This window comes from Saccoglossus kowalevskii, chromosome 17 (assembly GCF_978046115.1).
Source record: "Saccoglossus kowalevskii chromosome 17, keSacKowa6.1, whole genome shotgun sequence".
NCBI classification, from domain to species: Eukaryota; Metazoa; Hemichordata; class Enteropneusta; family Harrimaniidae; genus Saccoglossus; species Saccoglossus kowalevskii.
The window spans coordinates 21,735,643-21,752,103 of record NC_140657.1 but is presented as its reverse complement, the minus strand read 5'-3'; the positions used below and the strand labels follow the sequence as shown (position 1 = coordinate 21,752,103).

Genomic DNA, 16,461 nt, shown 5'->3' with positions numbered 1-16,461 from the left:
ACCCCAATGGGGCGTTTTCGCATAGGGAGGCGAATGGATTTGGTGTGCAGTACTTTGTTGCATTAAAGAAAACTGATGAAATTTTGTATTTAATTTTGACGTGATTGAAGCAGAAATTTACTCTTCAACAAACTCCCAGAAATATGTTATAGGTATATTTTCTTATGACTACTAACGTTTATGTTTATGTAACTTACACGAATCAGGTCAACCCCTCATTCTGAATGAATGTATTAAAATTGAGAGGAACCTTCATCAAAACATGCATCAAATGACAAGATGCAAATGCAAACTCTCTTGAATGGGTGATATATTGACGTAGGTATTCCAACTAAACGAGTTAAGCAAGCTGCACTAAAGTCATCAGCCTGGCCATGAACAAAAGGCGAAACATTCAAAATAAAAACAAACATACCACCCTGCTAATGTTAAACCTTATATATTTAAGTGAAATTTAGAACAGAGAATTAATCAAAGAGACTCGATTGGCAATGGCACAGATTGAGAGTAAATAATTTACAAATGACAAATGACAATCTGAGCAGAAGAGGTCAGTCAAAATGAATATTTTGAACTGTAGGCATTAATCTGCGATTCAGCCAATGACGGAGGAAGAAATCTTGGTCATCATGTCACGAACCATGTGACCGAGGCAATGAGGCGGCGCCATATTGCCTTCCCAAATCACAATTTTTTTCTCCAACCCATCAGGATCGATGAAAACGATGTGTTTCAGTCTGCTATTTTTTTTTTTGGAAGCCAACGCTGTTGCTGGTAGGATAAGTCTTTCTTTACTCCTGTGTCGCCCTTTTTGTGTGTATTCTTCGCTTGCGTGTGACGTCACACAATTGTACATCAGGGTAACTGCCGCCATCTTAGGAGACAGGCATACAGTTTCAGTTATACGGTAAACAGCATGTTCTTTTTACGTTGCAACAATGCCTCATTATTGTTCTGTCGAAAAAAGCTATTTTTGCATCTCAAAAGTTAGATCTTGCGAAGGAGCCGAAACCTTGGAAATGTCAGGAAAAATTGCTCACAAATATAAGTCGAGCAGATACGAAAATTTTTAGTATTGAAAGTGGTTATTCGAGAGTCAGTAGCGATCACTACATTAAAGGTAAGGAAATATGTCCCTAAACATACATTTTTCACTCGTTTGACAAGCGCCCGGGGACATTGTCAGCTGGCTGTTGTACATGGCAAGCGCCAGAAAACAATGAAAATGCCTAATTCGAATCATTTTTGTTGTTGACAAGTTGTACCCTACTTACATCCACTTTTTGTTACCCATTTGTTACAGTAACTTAAATAATCTCAGTGTTTTTCCCATGCAAATACAGTTCGGTAGTGGGCCACTTTTTCATTTGTAAGGCTTCGCTATTTTACGTTGTTTCTTTCTAAATTATGCTGTGCCGATTTTCTTGACAATTATAGTTATACTGAATTGTTATCATCTTCTGTCATTTATTAGTTGTTTGTTCAATTTTCAGGTTGTCCAGGTAAGTTGACTGGGCCCCAACATTTAACTTGGGACATGAAAACGTGAAGCCACCAACAGAGTCATCTGTGATACGCAGCAAAAGATTAAATCAACATGTTGAAAAAAGACTTCATTGTGAGGTTGCTAAGGGTCAAAAAGAGTTAGATGTTCAGAATAAGGATGATGCTTTAGACATTTCCAGGGTATTTTTAATATAATTTCATAAATTATTATTCCTACAAAATGTATTACTGCTATCTGCACACTGGTGAGCCTGTCAGTAATTTTTTCAACCCATGTTACCATGCTATGTTTTGAAATATGGTGAAATATTTTTGCCACATGGATCAGTGTTGAATTGTCTTACAAATTTCATACTTTTCATTTAAGATGCCCATCTTCTCTGAATATTTGAAGGTGACCCCATAATTTTATACAAATATAGAAATTTCATTTTGTCATGAACCACATTCATAATTGCCCTGCATGTTACTTTCACTAGTACAACTCTAACATTGCAAATCTTATTTTGTTTCAGGTGTTGGATGCCAAACTGACTTTACTTCAGCTGATTTCAGTAAAATTAAAGAAGATACAAAGAAGACAAATGAAGAACTTCAAGTTCTGGACTCTGTATTCACCCAAGATTCTTTCAAATCTAGTGGACTTCCAAATGTAACAGTTTTTGGTTTATGTTCACAATTTGTAAAATCCACCCACAGAAATGTGTTGAGTTCATTCTGGTTTTCATGACACCGAGACTCAATTTACAGCTTCAAGATTTCTCCCTTGCTACAGCTTCACATTTTTTTATAAAGTGACTGGATGTTATTGATAGTAGACTCAGTTTTTTATTACATGGCCAGACAGAGAAACTATGTTGAATTTAAGAAATCGCTTGGAAATAAGGTGGCTGTAATTATTGACTGTTTTAAAATTTTCATTGACAGACCTTCGAATCTCAAAGCTCGTGCAGACACTTGATCAATTATAAACACCACAATACAATAAAATTTCTTATTGGAATTGTTCCACAGGGTGATGTTTCTTTCATTTCGAAAAGTTGGGGTGGGAGGGTTAGTGACAAATATTTGACAAAACAGTGATTATTTGGTGACATAGCTATATCAAACCCACAGTCTGCAAGTACTGACAGTGGGGGGGGGGGTTATTATTGTGACCCCCTAAAAATCAGTTACCGGCTCTGGAAGTTGAGACTACAAATACATGTTGAGAGAGTAATTGGCCATGTTCGACGAAAGTATCAGGTTTTACGGAGCACACTGCCAGTTGAATATTTGATAAAAAACACAAGAGGAACAGAGACCCCAATTGATAAAACTGTAAGAGTCTGTTGTGCATTGACTAACCTTTGTGATTCGATAATACCACTTGCATTAACATTGTGCACTCAAAAACAGTTTCAATGTCATGACAAAGTTTTATTAAAAATGCATTTGATGGTAAATAATTTACATGTATGTACAAATCAAATTACAATAGATATGCTTGTAAATATCAAGATAATACATTTCATTCATCAAAAGTAGTCCATTTGTATATTTTCAATACTAGTGTTGTAAATAAAACTGATTATTATAACCATTTGTTTTTTCTGTATAGAATCTTGAATTGAAGTGGGACAAAACCATGTACCTCTAGACACCTTTCTAATTTTTAAGCACTTCAAATAAAATCACTCCTATGGCCATGAATCATTGTCGCAACCGATCATTTGAATTGGTTTATCAGTCTTGCAGATGCAATATTGGTATGTACTTGTGCTTGGATTGCTCTGTGGTACATCTTGAAATGGTTTGCACTGTAACATTTGAACTGCATGGCTTTGTATGCCAGTGGGCAGGGTGGCACATCTGAAGAATGTTGTTGCCTTGGCAACAACAGTTGTCTCCCAGAATTCTGTATCAGCATAAATGCGTTCAATATGCAGTTCATGGTTGGTCCACAAAGCAACAAAGTCACAGTATTCCACTGACATTATATGTATATGTGCCTGTACTTGGTAATAGTAATGATGGTTTCTGTTGAGAATCACCTTGTCTTCATTTTTCAGACAAAATTTTTTTGTCACTAAGTGATTCCTTGATGTGTTGTTGTGCTGATTGAATTGACACTATCAAAACAAAAACATCACAGTAAAGAAATGCAAAAGGCTAGAATGGCATTGTATACACTTACATCATAATCCCAATTTTATATTAACATTTCTTGTCCACATTTTAGTGAAAAGCTCAGTTCAAAAGTGTTCACTGTAATCTGATCAACCCATGGAAAGGGAAAAACATTACCTTGATTTCACATGCTCCAATACCACAGAAATCACATTAAACAATGCCATCTGGCGAGACACCCAGAAACGGCCATTTCGTATTTAACTACAAACCACTTATGGACACACTAAGATTGTCGTGGGATGTTTGGAGAAAATCTTTATACTCTTTACGAGCTCTATCTTCATTTTAATACCAAATCTGAAATTAATAGAAAAATCAATATTTTTTTTCGTCAGAGGGGGCTTAAATAAAAATTGGTAATGGTGTTTAATTGAAACAACTCGCTTACTCTGTTGACTCGTTTGTCAAACGATGTTCTTTTGGGTAGCAAATTTCTCTGATCAGACTACTGGAGAGTGACGAAAGATGAAACATTTTCTCAATTTCTGACAACAGATTTTATGATGTCATATTTTATGCATAATCCTTTGCTGAAGAATCAAGATAGCGGACTACATAAATTGATGAAAAGTTAAATATTTAGAGAATGAAAAGTGATATAAAAAAATGTAAATTACATGTTCTTACATTTGTCGAGCTCCTTTAACTGGGAGTATTATGTTGTTAGTCTTGACTTCCCCTTAAATAAAACTATCAGAAGGGAACTTCTCAAAGATGCGATCAAACTATAATGAAAAAACATTCACTCACTCTGCCCATGATTAAAATCTTCTTGTTTTTTAATACCTTAACGGCGGCTTAGTCTTTTCCACGAAACGAAACGAAACGAAACCCAAACCCAAACCCTAACTCGCATTTTTGTTTTCATTGGCCCAATAATATCTGAGAAAATTTCACTGTGAAATACGGACGTGACAATGTTTGAGGTCGTTCAAAATCTAAGGTTAGGGTTTCGTTTCGTTTTGTGGAAAAGACTAAGCCCTTAACGGCCAGCTCTTGCACCCATCCACATATAAAAAAGTTGTAAGCATCCATGGATTTCCAGTTTATCATCGGCTGCCTTGCATGATACGATGTCTGTAGTGCGAGTTAATTTACTATGCTAGAAAAAAGTTTCGGATCAGCAGATAAATCTTTTTTCGTAAAACAGTATGGTACAGAATTTATCCATCACAAAGAACTATTTTCGACAACTATCTGGGCTTTGAAGCACCATCCAGTGATTCAAAATACTCTGAAAGCGCAGGTTCACGGTGGTCCTCCATAACTTCGAGTTGTTAAGGGTAATTTGCTTGTCTTCCAAGATGGTTGCAGCTACTGGCGAGGGCGTTTTTTGTCACGCTATTGCAAGCAAAGACGCCACGTGTAGCAGTAATTGAGTTGCCAGCTTATTACCCACGTTCAAACTGCTATATGGATGATGGATGAGACAACAGATGTGTCTATATTAAAACAACATATGATTGCATATGCAAGATATATTAAAATTACTGCAAATGTGTGCGAGACAAGTATAAAAATGACTGTGTTTTAGAATAGTTTAATTTCTTTCTTTTTTTTTTTTTGATTCTGAAATGTGGAGTGGTTTATACTTGTAATTTTTAGGTACAGATTTTATTAAATTAATTTCTAAACTGTATTTTATATTTGCTGCTCTCGGGTCAAGACATCATTTGTAAATATTGATACATTATTGGATGGTACAGCAGAATCCATTATTAAGAGTAGAGATAAAATGTTTAACAATCTAGAGCCGAGTTTCAAAGATTGCTCTGCATTGGGTTCTGATGGTGCTGCTGTTATGGTCGGAAAGAGGAGTGGGGTAAGTATGTAAACAGAGTAAATTTCAACTTCAAGTGCAGTCAATTTTCTGCATGATTCTATAGAAACCTTCATTCAAAAAGTTACTAATTGTAATGATTATGAATGTTTATACTTACAGGGGTTGCCACAGGGTTGAGCAAAAAATGAAAAAATCAATATTAGTTCAATATTACAGCAGTTATACTTTTTTTACCAAAAATGTGCTGTCAGAATGGCAGGTTTACAAGAAATTCATGTAAGTGACATTTTGTTTCACTATTAATCCTATACACGTGTAAACTTGCTGTATGGATGGGCGAATTGTTGTTTTTTAGTAATATTAATTTATTTTTTACAGAAAATTCTAGGAGAGCCTGAAATCAGATTAAAAGAAGCGAAATCTGTAAGGTGGCTTTCTCATCAGCGTGCAGTGGATGCAGTTAGAAAAACATTGCCATCATTGATTGTAAGCTTGGAAAGAGTCAAGTGAGTGGGATAATGCAACATCAGCAGGCAGGCCTATCACTGTTAATTAAGAAATATAACCTTATAGTAAGTGTATACATGTTGAGTGACATTTTACCTCACCTTACAATATTGTCTCATATTTAAGGTACTACATTTTAAAGTATCTATTTTATACGTTTCCTGCAAGTCATTTGCCCCTTCATAGCCTACTAACATTCAATCAGTGCTTTAAATTACATTGAATTGTTTTTTCTGTTGCAGAAAAGGGACATTGACATAACTCTATTAGATACAGACAACTTAAAGCCACACCTGGACCACACATTCAGACTTTAGACACAGTAATTTCCCAGGATTTATCAGCTTACAACATTAACAGTGACAGAAACCATGAAATCTGACTTTAAATCACAAGCAAGTATGTGTTTGTTCATCACAGTTGTGACAAGAAGCTGTAAACAATGCAGTACTTTTATGAAATATGTTGAATTTATAATAATACAACCAGACTATCAGTTTAGTTTCAATATTTTCCTGACAAAAAAGAAAAAAAAACACTCTCCAAACATTGCCATGATTCTAACAAATAGTTTCCAACAACCACAGAATCGATTTTACCATCGTTCATACAAAGCAACAAGTAACGTACAGTACAAAGTTATCCAGAATGGATATATTAATTCACATTTTTTCTTCGACTGAGTCTGCTGACTGCTGCTCTACTTTAATTTTTTCTTAATTTGTAGGTATTTCATGGGGACTATATCGCTTACATACATGTTCAAAATCAAATTGTAAATTAAAATTTATTTGGACAAATATTACTTATTTACACTGAATCAGAAATGGTGCAACAAAATTAACTATGATTACTAACTTGCTAGACTGGCAAAGTCGGGACTTTGATTTTATACATATCTATATATGTTTGTTTGTTTTTTCATTGTACTAAATATTGGTTTCTGGTATTGACATCAAAATGTCCAGTTTTTCGATAATAATGAGCAAAATGGTTGAATAGTGGATGTTAAATTAATTTCAAAATCTGACACTTCTGCCATCACAGAACCAGACCCTGGTTGGTTACACCTTGATTCATTGTATTCAACCTACTGTGAAATACATTATTTTCACATGTGAAGAATAAAATGCTGGTTAGTGCGATTTTATTTTCACGCAAAACATTGTCACAATTTTTTTTTTCTGCTTCTTCGCATTGTGGATGATAATAAAAAAAAAAAATTCACACGTTTTCCTCCGCAATAGCACTTAAAAACTGAAAAGTAAATAAGTTATAATTAATCTATACTGCATTGCGGTAGAACAGGCAATCATTGCTGCTGTTGTCTGAATTTTCTCTGTCCACATTCACAGACTTAGAATCTGCGGACTGCCATTATTGAAAATAAAAATACTAGAAATGACATGCAAATCAGCAACTAGATGTTGTTTTTAAACATGGAATAATTCTGTGCTGTCATTTTTGCCATCTTTAATTGTTTAAATTCCTATCAAAACATTTGCACAGTTATAAGAGAAGCATCACTGATTAGATTTGTCTCACATAGATGGCTAGTACCTTGGGCTGGTGTCATTATTTTGTTTTAATATATATTTTCATATTTTGATTTTGTGTGGGTATTCTGGAGTTTGTTTTGTCTCTATATGAACTTCACAGGAAGTATCATGGACAATAATCATATTTAGTTACTAGTAGATGTTTGTGATGTCTACACAAAATTACCTTTTGCAAACAGTGTAAATAAATCCATGAGATAAAAGAAATTCACAGTAATTGGTGTATTCATTGAACATCTTGTGATCTTGACACATGTCATTTTGAAGTAGAATATAAAATGGTAAAGTGGAGACCATATTTTAGCAAATATTTCACGCTCAATATCATGTATGAGTTTCATGATCCATTGACATTGTACAAATGATTCTGCTATTCTAACTCAAACTTGGTTCATACACATTTTTTAAAGTTGAGGCACATTCTCAAAATTAGAATGATCTATGAAAAAAATTAACAAATCGTCTGCTGTAAGTCCCAATTAATAGGAAAAAATTACATTGACGACAATTATTATTTTGGTTAATGTTGAATTTCATTTTTTTAAAGCTGCTCTATTGATAGGTGTTTTTCTCATTTTACAGGGAAAGCCGAAAATGGAATAAAAGGACCGTGCTGGCTGGGAGGACTCCCTTTCTATGACCTTGTGGGAGGAACTGGCATAGACTATATGCACTGTATTTTACAAGAAGTTATGAAAACTGTTTTCACTATGGTTCGATACCACAAATTCTGGAGAAAACGTCATATTATAGATAAAATACTTGAAGAAATACAACCACTAAGTGAAATTTCCAGGTGTCCTTGTTCATTTGAAGGTCGCAAACAAGTACTGGAAGGCGTCAGAGGTCTTTTTTTTACTTTATTACGGACTTGCAGTTCTGTTAGGAATACTACCTTATGTGTACTATCAACATTTTGTCTTCATTCTTTTACAAGAATCAATCGCTTGTGAACAACTTGAATTAGCTGACAAACTCTTGCAACATTTCGGTTTTGTATTTGCCAGTCTCTGTGGAGAAAAATATTTAACACATAATGTACATACGCTTTTTGATATTTGGTGGAAGATGTGAAACATTTAGGCCCTTTGTGGACCCATATTCATGGAACTCAAAATGTTCAGTTTCAAATTGCTGTGTCATTTGTTCAAAACTTGTCTAGCTTGTTTGAAGGTTTGAATCATAGTCAAGAAGCTGTCAAATTCAGATAAGGCTACCTTGGTACATTTGAAACGAATTGATTTGAATTGTCAAAGCATTAGGAAATGTCATCGCCTAAAAAATGGTTCTACTGTATATCATTCATTGTCTTACACAAGAGCTTTTAAACGCAATTCCTACACTATCATATACAAGTACAATAATCAGTATGAATGCAGACCGTTTGTGGAATGCACTATCAAAACATGTAACAAAAATGGAACAATATTAATGATAGGCCTTTTCTTCGTCCAATCAGCTTCTTCTTTATACAGCCTCGACCATATCAGCCACTTCGCTACAGCAGTTGTATTCACAACTACCAAATTTAGCCTCTACCTTTTTCATATTTTAGTAATAGCTATACATCATCACCAATGCATATACCTGCAGGTTCTACCGTATCCAGTGAAACATATATCCCACCATCTAAAAACATGGGTGACGAGAGGTTAGAGTGGACAGTGGGCTATGTATTTTGTCTTCTAGATTGAAAATTGGATAAAAAATATCCAGTACCCATGACAAATGTATATGGACAAACGCGAAAAAAATATACAGAAATCACATACAGTATTCCAATAAAACTGGGTCTGCTCATCATAAATTTATTTATGAAGACCTTGCCAATATTATGGGTGATGACCTCGCTGTTGTACCAGTTTATACTTCTGGAACTGGACAAGTACGTATTCCATCATTACCTGATGAAGATAATGAAGATAACCAAAAAATCCCAACCACCCAAGGCAAAAATAACGTATGATTTATGAGGTGAGAGAATTCATGACTAATAATAATGCTGAAACTATAGTTTCTTAGAGAAATGCATAATGATGAAAAATTTGGAAATTAATTGAAAAACTTTAAAACTTAAAATAATACACCTCATCAATTTGGTGAACTGCCTTAACTTAAGTGGTGTGGATTTGGGGTTAAAATCATGCATTTTAAATGAAAGTGCACTTAAAACGATTTAACTTTTGAATGCGTAACCTGATTTTCATTTAAAAACACTGTTTACCAGGAACATCGTGGCTCATTTATTAGTGTTTTCATTGACAAGTTTTTACACAGTGCTCTTTTAAACATTCACATTTTATAAATCATTCACAATTAACAGAACTGCTAATTGGAAGCTCTATTGTTTCTGTTCCAGTGAAGACAGTAAAACCATACGAAGCCATTTACTTAGGATAGACCTGAATAATCACCGCTGATCATTGAAAACAAATGAACTGTCTAGAAGTTAAATAGTTTTAAAGTTGAAATTTTTAGTAAAATATGTAACTGGGATAATCACCATTTTGCAAAAAAACGAATCATTCATCGACACCATACATCGACATTTGCTGATGTTAAATCATCAGGTAAACAAATAAAATAAAAATATTTACAATTCGAGGGAAACAAAGTAACAACCTTGCGTGAAAACTCTGTTATCAATTCCACTGAAGGAGGGGCACAATAGATTACGTAAAACCGATGAGATATTCATACAGTTTTATAAACATAGCAATCGCCATTGGGTAGGTTGAGTCTAAATTTGCCTTTCCTCAAACTTTAAAAAAATACTAAATGTATGACACAGTTTCCGCGATTCCCGGTGAAATGAACCGTTAGACGACCCGGTTGAAATGGGTCCTAATATTGTGCTGGCTATTCGCAGATTTTACTAATCATTCACCCAAACGCCGGTGAAACAAATTCGAAATAAAGTCGCATTGGAAGAGAGACTATTGTAAATCGAGACAGATTGTATTCAACTGCAGACGAGACGGGTCGATGAAAATTACGAACCTTGACCTCTGTAAATACCTCATTCATAGAGTGCCTTAGTACCAGAGGTCGCCGAGCATTGCTACCGGTGCATGCTAGCTGACAAGTGGGTTTTCGTTTAAGATAATCAAGATGGCATCACATAGTGCGTAATTTTTCCTCGGTGTTTAAAAAAACAGTATCTCGTTGCCAATTTTTCTGTTATTTCCAGGGTATTTTACGTGTGTGTATTTTGACACTGAAAGGTTAGTTATCGATAACAACAGCAGTGGTGTTGTTTTTCGCAAATCAATCACGTACGGTGATCGTTACAGCGAAACGAAAAATGTTTACTTCAGTGTTATAATGCCTTTGCAGTAAAAAAGATATGTGGAAATATTTATTAGTTTCGCCCACAATGCGAAAATTAAATCCCGCTATCGCTATCGAGCCTTCTTCCTTTATGGAATAAAATAAATAAAAAATCATTTTTTTTTATCAGTATACCACCGGAAGCCAGGCTGGAAGATGTTGACATGTTGCAAGATAAGGGTGAAACAGTTTACTTTTCATTTACAACTGTATGTTTTTTTCATTCAGCTTGCATGTTGGAAGCGTCTACGTCTTGTCTGTTTTTTTGTAGTATGCGAGGCGATTTGATCGCGCTTGAGGTAAGTAAACAGGGAGCCAGGACAAGAATTTACACACCGCTGCTCCGTAACTGAAACCAGCAACTCATTTACATATAACATCAACAGTGACTTGTCAATCAAAGATCAACGCAAACAAACTTTCGGGACATTAAATCACATACTCGTACCTGGGATCCCTTTATTTTAGAATCTTTTTTTGAGTATATTCCAGCATAGACAAAGCTCCTAAATTTAAACACTATCTAGCCAAGAAAAAGCCCCCTAGAACCTGCATATCTACCTTAATTCAGTAGTAGGTTACTTGCAGTATTGATATTTTACTGACTGACAGGTCGAAAGTTGCGCTTATGGTCTTGTTGATGATCTATCTGGCATATGTAACACGTGATTACGTCAATGTAATGAAATCGCGCGGATTTTAGTTACCAAATAAATTCTGGAAATCAGAACCCTTGATACGACCACGAACCATTAACCACGAAACTGAGTTCGGTTGACAACGCAACAGAGTAACATTTATGAGGGGCTCGGCTGAAGCCTAAAAGTAATGACAATTATGAAAGTAATTGAAATCTATATTTAATAAAAAAAATTAAAATAATATTCGAATACATCCCTGACTATCGATCGATAGATTCAATATAAATACAACACCAACAACATGAGTATAACAGTCAATGGTTCAATGTTACATAAAAAGTACTTATTAGTAAATCAGTATAAGCAACCGGTAGTCCGTAGAACGTATTCGTTGTTCCCAGTTGATCGCTGTGAAGTCGGCCACCAGAAGACAGCTCACTGCGTAGATTTCACGGTAGACTGGGCTCGATCGCTGTTAAACATCTGATGCGTTGTGCAGGTTGAGTTCGACGGGATAGTGTCCGGATTTGCATAAATTCAGGATGGCAATCGATACTCACAGACCGTGAAGGAATCCCTGTCAGGTCACTACAGATTTCACGTCGTTAAGCGTAGATCGGTGAACTTCTAACTCAGTACAGTAGTCACACGACAAAGTAAGAATAGCACAGACATGGACGATTCGCCGTTAGAAACAATAGTTCGCAGATTTGTACGAGTTCGTGATAATTTCACGTCATGAACCAGCCACAAAGTAATCAGTGTTCACTGACAAAACGTCACGTAGACTTCGGCAAAGTTCAGGGTAGCTCAATCAGTGGCGCGTCGGAAAATTGTTGCTGTCAGTCCGACATCTTGAAAAAGGCGCTCCCCTGGACCTCAAGGTCCCATCATGCATTTCAACTTCTGGTTGTTTTGTCACGCAACTGCGCTAATGCGAAATCTCCTAAAACTATCAAAATACATTTCAATCGTAATGCAACTCGGAAACAAGACCAAGTAAATAAATATCAAGCAAAAAAAATACGACAAACGCGAAAGTATTTTGGGGACATTTCCATGCTTAATAATGTGCTGTCCACATTTGATGGTAGGCAATTTCGATTAAGTAAGGGTATTCGGAAGCAATATTCCTCTGTCGAAGATCGGCCGGTCGATGTGAGCTACGAAATAAAGAAATTCGAGTTCAAAATCAAATCGTTCGATTTTTGCGGCAGACGTTCGACGCGCGTCTTTCATGCATCTCGCGAGATCTCGCAATTGTACGGAAAATCACCTATTAATAAATGGGGAGTATCAAGACCCAAAAAACCTACTGCAGTTCTGGTTGGACGATTCAGGGACCATATACCTCATTTATCTCAGGTTATTTTTTCTTTGACTAATCTGCAATGGGATAATGTGTTCCTGCTCTGTACATATGTCATCTTGTTATACCAACATAGAACATGTTATATTATTTAATGTTAATTAATATGTAAATTTATTTTATCAAATAACTTACTGGTAAATACTTTTGACATATTACTTAAATGTTAAATTGGATTTAAAAATAAATTTGTCAGTTTCATCGAATTAAATAAGTCTAATGTCAGTTTAATGGCTATACAGAAAAGAATGAATGTCAAAGTTAGTTTAAAGTTACTACATTTGGCATCAAACACTATGATGAACTCAAAACTGAATTTTGAATAAACAAGCATTTGCATTTTCCCTTTTACAAACAGATGAAAAATGTTCCATTTCACCTACAGGATATAAGCCACAGAAGAAGGTACACTATATCGGTCACCTACAGGATATAAGCCGTAGAATGTACACTTATAGCAGCAACTGCAGGAATTCTTGTTGCAAGCCTTTGCATTTCAGAATCTTCCAGCTACTCATTATCCACTGGAATTACTTGACCTCTACATAATCACACTATCAATTGCCTCATGGATGTCTTCAAATATTCAAGCTTAATATTGTCAAATAATGACATTGTAACTTTTTTCATGGCATGGTATTTTCTTCCTTCAGTGATTTCACTGAATGGCCTCAGAGTGTGCAATACATTCTTCACACATTGACGGTCTACTTCTGATAAACATTTGCTGTGCCATGAAGATTCTCATTTTTACTCCTATTGTACTTCTGAAATTGTTGGTCAGCCTTCCCACTGTGTCGGCAGCCAAGGCTACTCTTGCTATTGCTTTTTTGGTTTTGTTGGCACCAAGACTACGACTTAGGTCTTTGCGATTTCTAAAACAATGCTCCATGGCTAGGTCTGTCTTGATATTATTTCCAGCTCCACCTCTTGGATTTACAAAACTGCCCTCTAGTACACGCATTTTCATCTTAAGGGAGAGAATATGGCAACACTAAAGTATTAAATCAATATTCTCAACAAAATATTTGCTGAGTTTTGAATGGGGATACAAAAAGGGTACATTATGCTTTCATGATAGTTATGCTTTCATGATAGTATAGCCCTATCTAAATCTCCTTCTTTAGCCATATCATTTAAATGTATCAAATGAATGGTCCACATGCATAAGTTATTTGCATAACTCATGACACAATCCATTTTAATTTGTTGGTTTGCAATAAGCAGCTGTCTTTCTTGAGGATACCAACAAGAACTGGCCTAATTTGTATACTTTGACCTTGAGAAGGATGTCACAGGACGCTATAAGAGATCAGTATGACACAATGCAAAATACACGCCCAACAATAATTGCGAGAACAGTTCTGCCTCTGTTTTCCTTTAAAACTCAACGATCCACTAACTTCCACATTTACTAATCCACAGTTCCGGTAATTCCCTGTAGTACCTCGCCTCAATACCATTTGCTGAAACCTCTGACTTCACCAACCACTCCGCCATCTTAGCCCCCACCTGTCTATATCCCTTATGCCACAGAAGGCGAACGTCGCAAAATCACATGTGCAAATGAAAATAAAGATGTTGAAGCATATTGATAGTGGTTAGGTATAGAAAACAATGTCTTATTTGTCACTTCTATTTTTTTCTCTTTGTGGATTTTAGCAATATATGAGGGAATATTTATGGTTGTTGGCATTGCATCATACCCAGATATTCCATGACTTGTTGCATAATCATTTCTCCTACCATGAGAAGTAAATCTTCATTGGCAGTGTAATTACATTCCCATTTACATTAGAAAGACGATGTAAAACTTTGAAATGATAAAGACTACCTTATCTCTTCCACTAGCACAACTGAATAACCATGTATATAAGCTACTGGTAAGTTATAAAATAGTTATACATAGTTTTCAAGGAGGTTCACCTATGGTAGCTACATACCAAATAAGTATCAAATTTGATGAAAATATATAAAAATATATCAAAGCTCAACATTTTCTTACTGCAAATGACAAAAATATTTATTTAAGAAATTGAATGTACAATGTATCTTAAAAATGAATAAATCTTAGAACAACCAAGGTACACAGATATTTAGCAAGTAAGAAAGACAATTTATTAAAACAAGCTAGCAATAAAAAAACAAAATACATATCTTAAAATAACTACCATTGGAAAGAAACAAACCCTGAAGAAGACTAGTACTCTTTTCAGACTAGACCCATATTTGCGTTGGTGGAAGAATCAGGGAAGCTAATCTACCAAGAGACATCGCACACCCTGTTCTGTTGCCAAAACATGAACATATTACAAGTCTAATGGGGGCACTCGGGATGTGGGATGACCTTGAATGAGATCCATTCCTCTGGTTATTGGATTGTTGCTTCCAGAGCTGCTGTTACATCATATGTATGGAAATGTGTAACATGTCGTGAGTTACGTGGAATTTCATGAGGTCAAAAGATTAGAATCTGCTCCTCTTTTCACATATAGTGCCAGTGATTACTTTGGTCCATTTTACATAAAGGAAGGACGCCGTGAATTGAAAAGAGATGGTGCACTGTTCACTTGCCTGAATTTACGAGCGATACATATTGAGGCAGCAAATTCATTGAGCAAAGGTTCGTTCCTGAATGCCGATCGCCAGTTTGTATGTCGCTGCGGGCCAGTTCAACAACTTCGATCAGATCAGGGAACTAACTTCATTGATGAAAGCACTGTCCGAAATGAATCCAGATAAAGTAAGACTAGAATTGTTGAAAGACAAATGCGACTGGATTACTTTCAAGATGAATGTCCCACATTCAAGTCATATGGGTGGTGTATGGAAAAGAATTATCAGGTCAGCACTGTCCACTCTTCTAACAACACATAGTTATCAATGGAATGATGAGTTGCTGAGAACCTTACTAGTGGAAGCAGAGTCCAGTCATCCCTCTCACCTACAATGATGTGAGCCATACTGACTCACCGAAACCACTTTCACCGAACCAGATTCTGACTTTCAACACGAATATAGTTCTACTCCCTCCTGGCGTAGATATCTACTATCGTTGTCGATGGAGACATGTTCAGTTTCTCGCAAATGAATTTTGGCAACGCTGGAATTTCTACCAACACTACAAGAGAGACTAAAATAGGTGAAATCACAGCTAGACTTGCGAAAGAGTGACATAGTTTTAATGATAGATGACATAGAACCAAAATGTCAGTGGCCACTTGCAAGAGTTGTTGAAACCTTTGCAGGAAAAGATGGACATGTCTGTAAAGTTAGATTAGTTGCTAAGCATTCTACATATGAGAGACCAGTACACAAATTTGTTTTGTTGTTGAACCGAGGTATCCCCGTCGATGAACCTGAAAATAATTAGCAGATATTAATTGATAGCTATAATAATGTGTAGCTGATAGTTGTCAGGTTTTGAGTTGCATGTTTTCTTGAATTGTATTATTTACTATACATAAGTGTTCCAAATATAGCGTAGTTAGTGTGAAATCACATTTAGCTATTAGGGGGAGCCCCTATTGGCAGATCTAAAACTCGGCGGTTTCTTTACGAGACTGGACTGGACGGCTTCATACAGGGGGGATT

General features: G+C 35.7%; 2 pseudogenes; both read left to right on the top strand.

Annotated features, from left to right (window-relative positions):
* The first annotated feature begins 491 nt into the window (after nucleotides 1–491).
* Nucleotides 492–2,589, top strand: LOC146732747 (uncharacterized; annotated as a pseudogene).
* Nucleotides 2,590–5,413: 2,824 nt separating this feature from the next.
* Nucleotides 5,414–9,493, top strand: LOC146732746 (uncharacterized; annotated as a pseudogene).
* The last annotated feature ends 6,968 nt before the right edge of the window (nucleotides 9,494–16,461 follow it).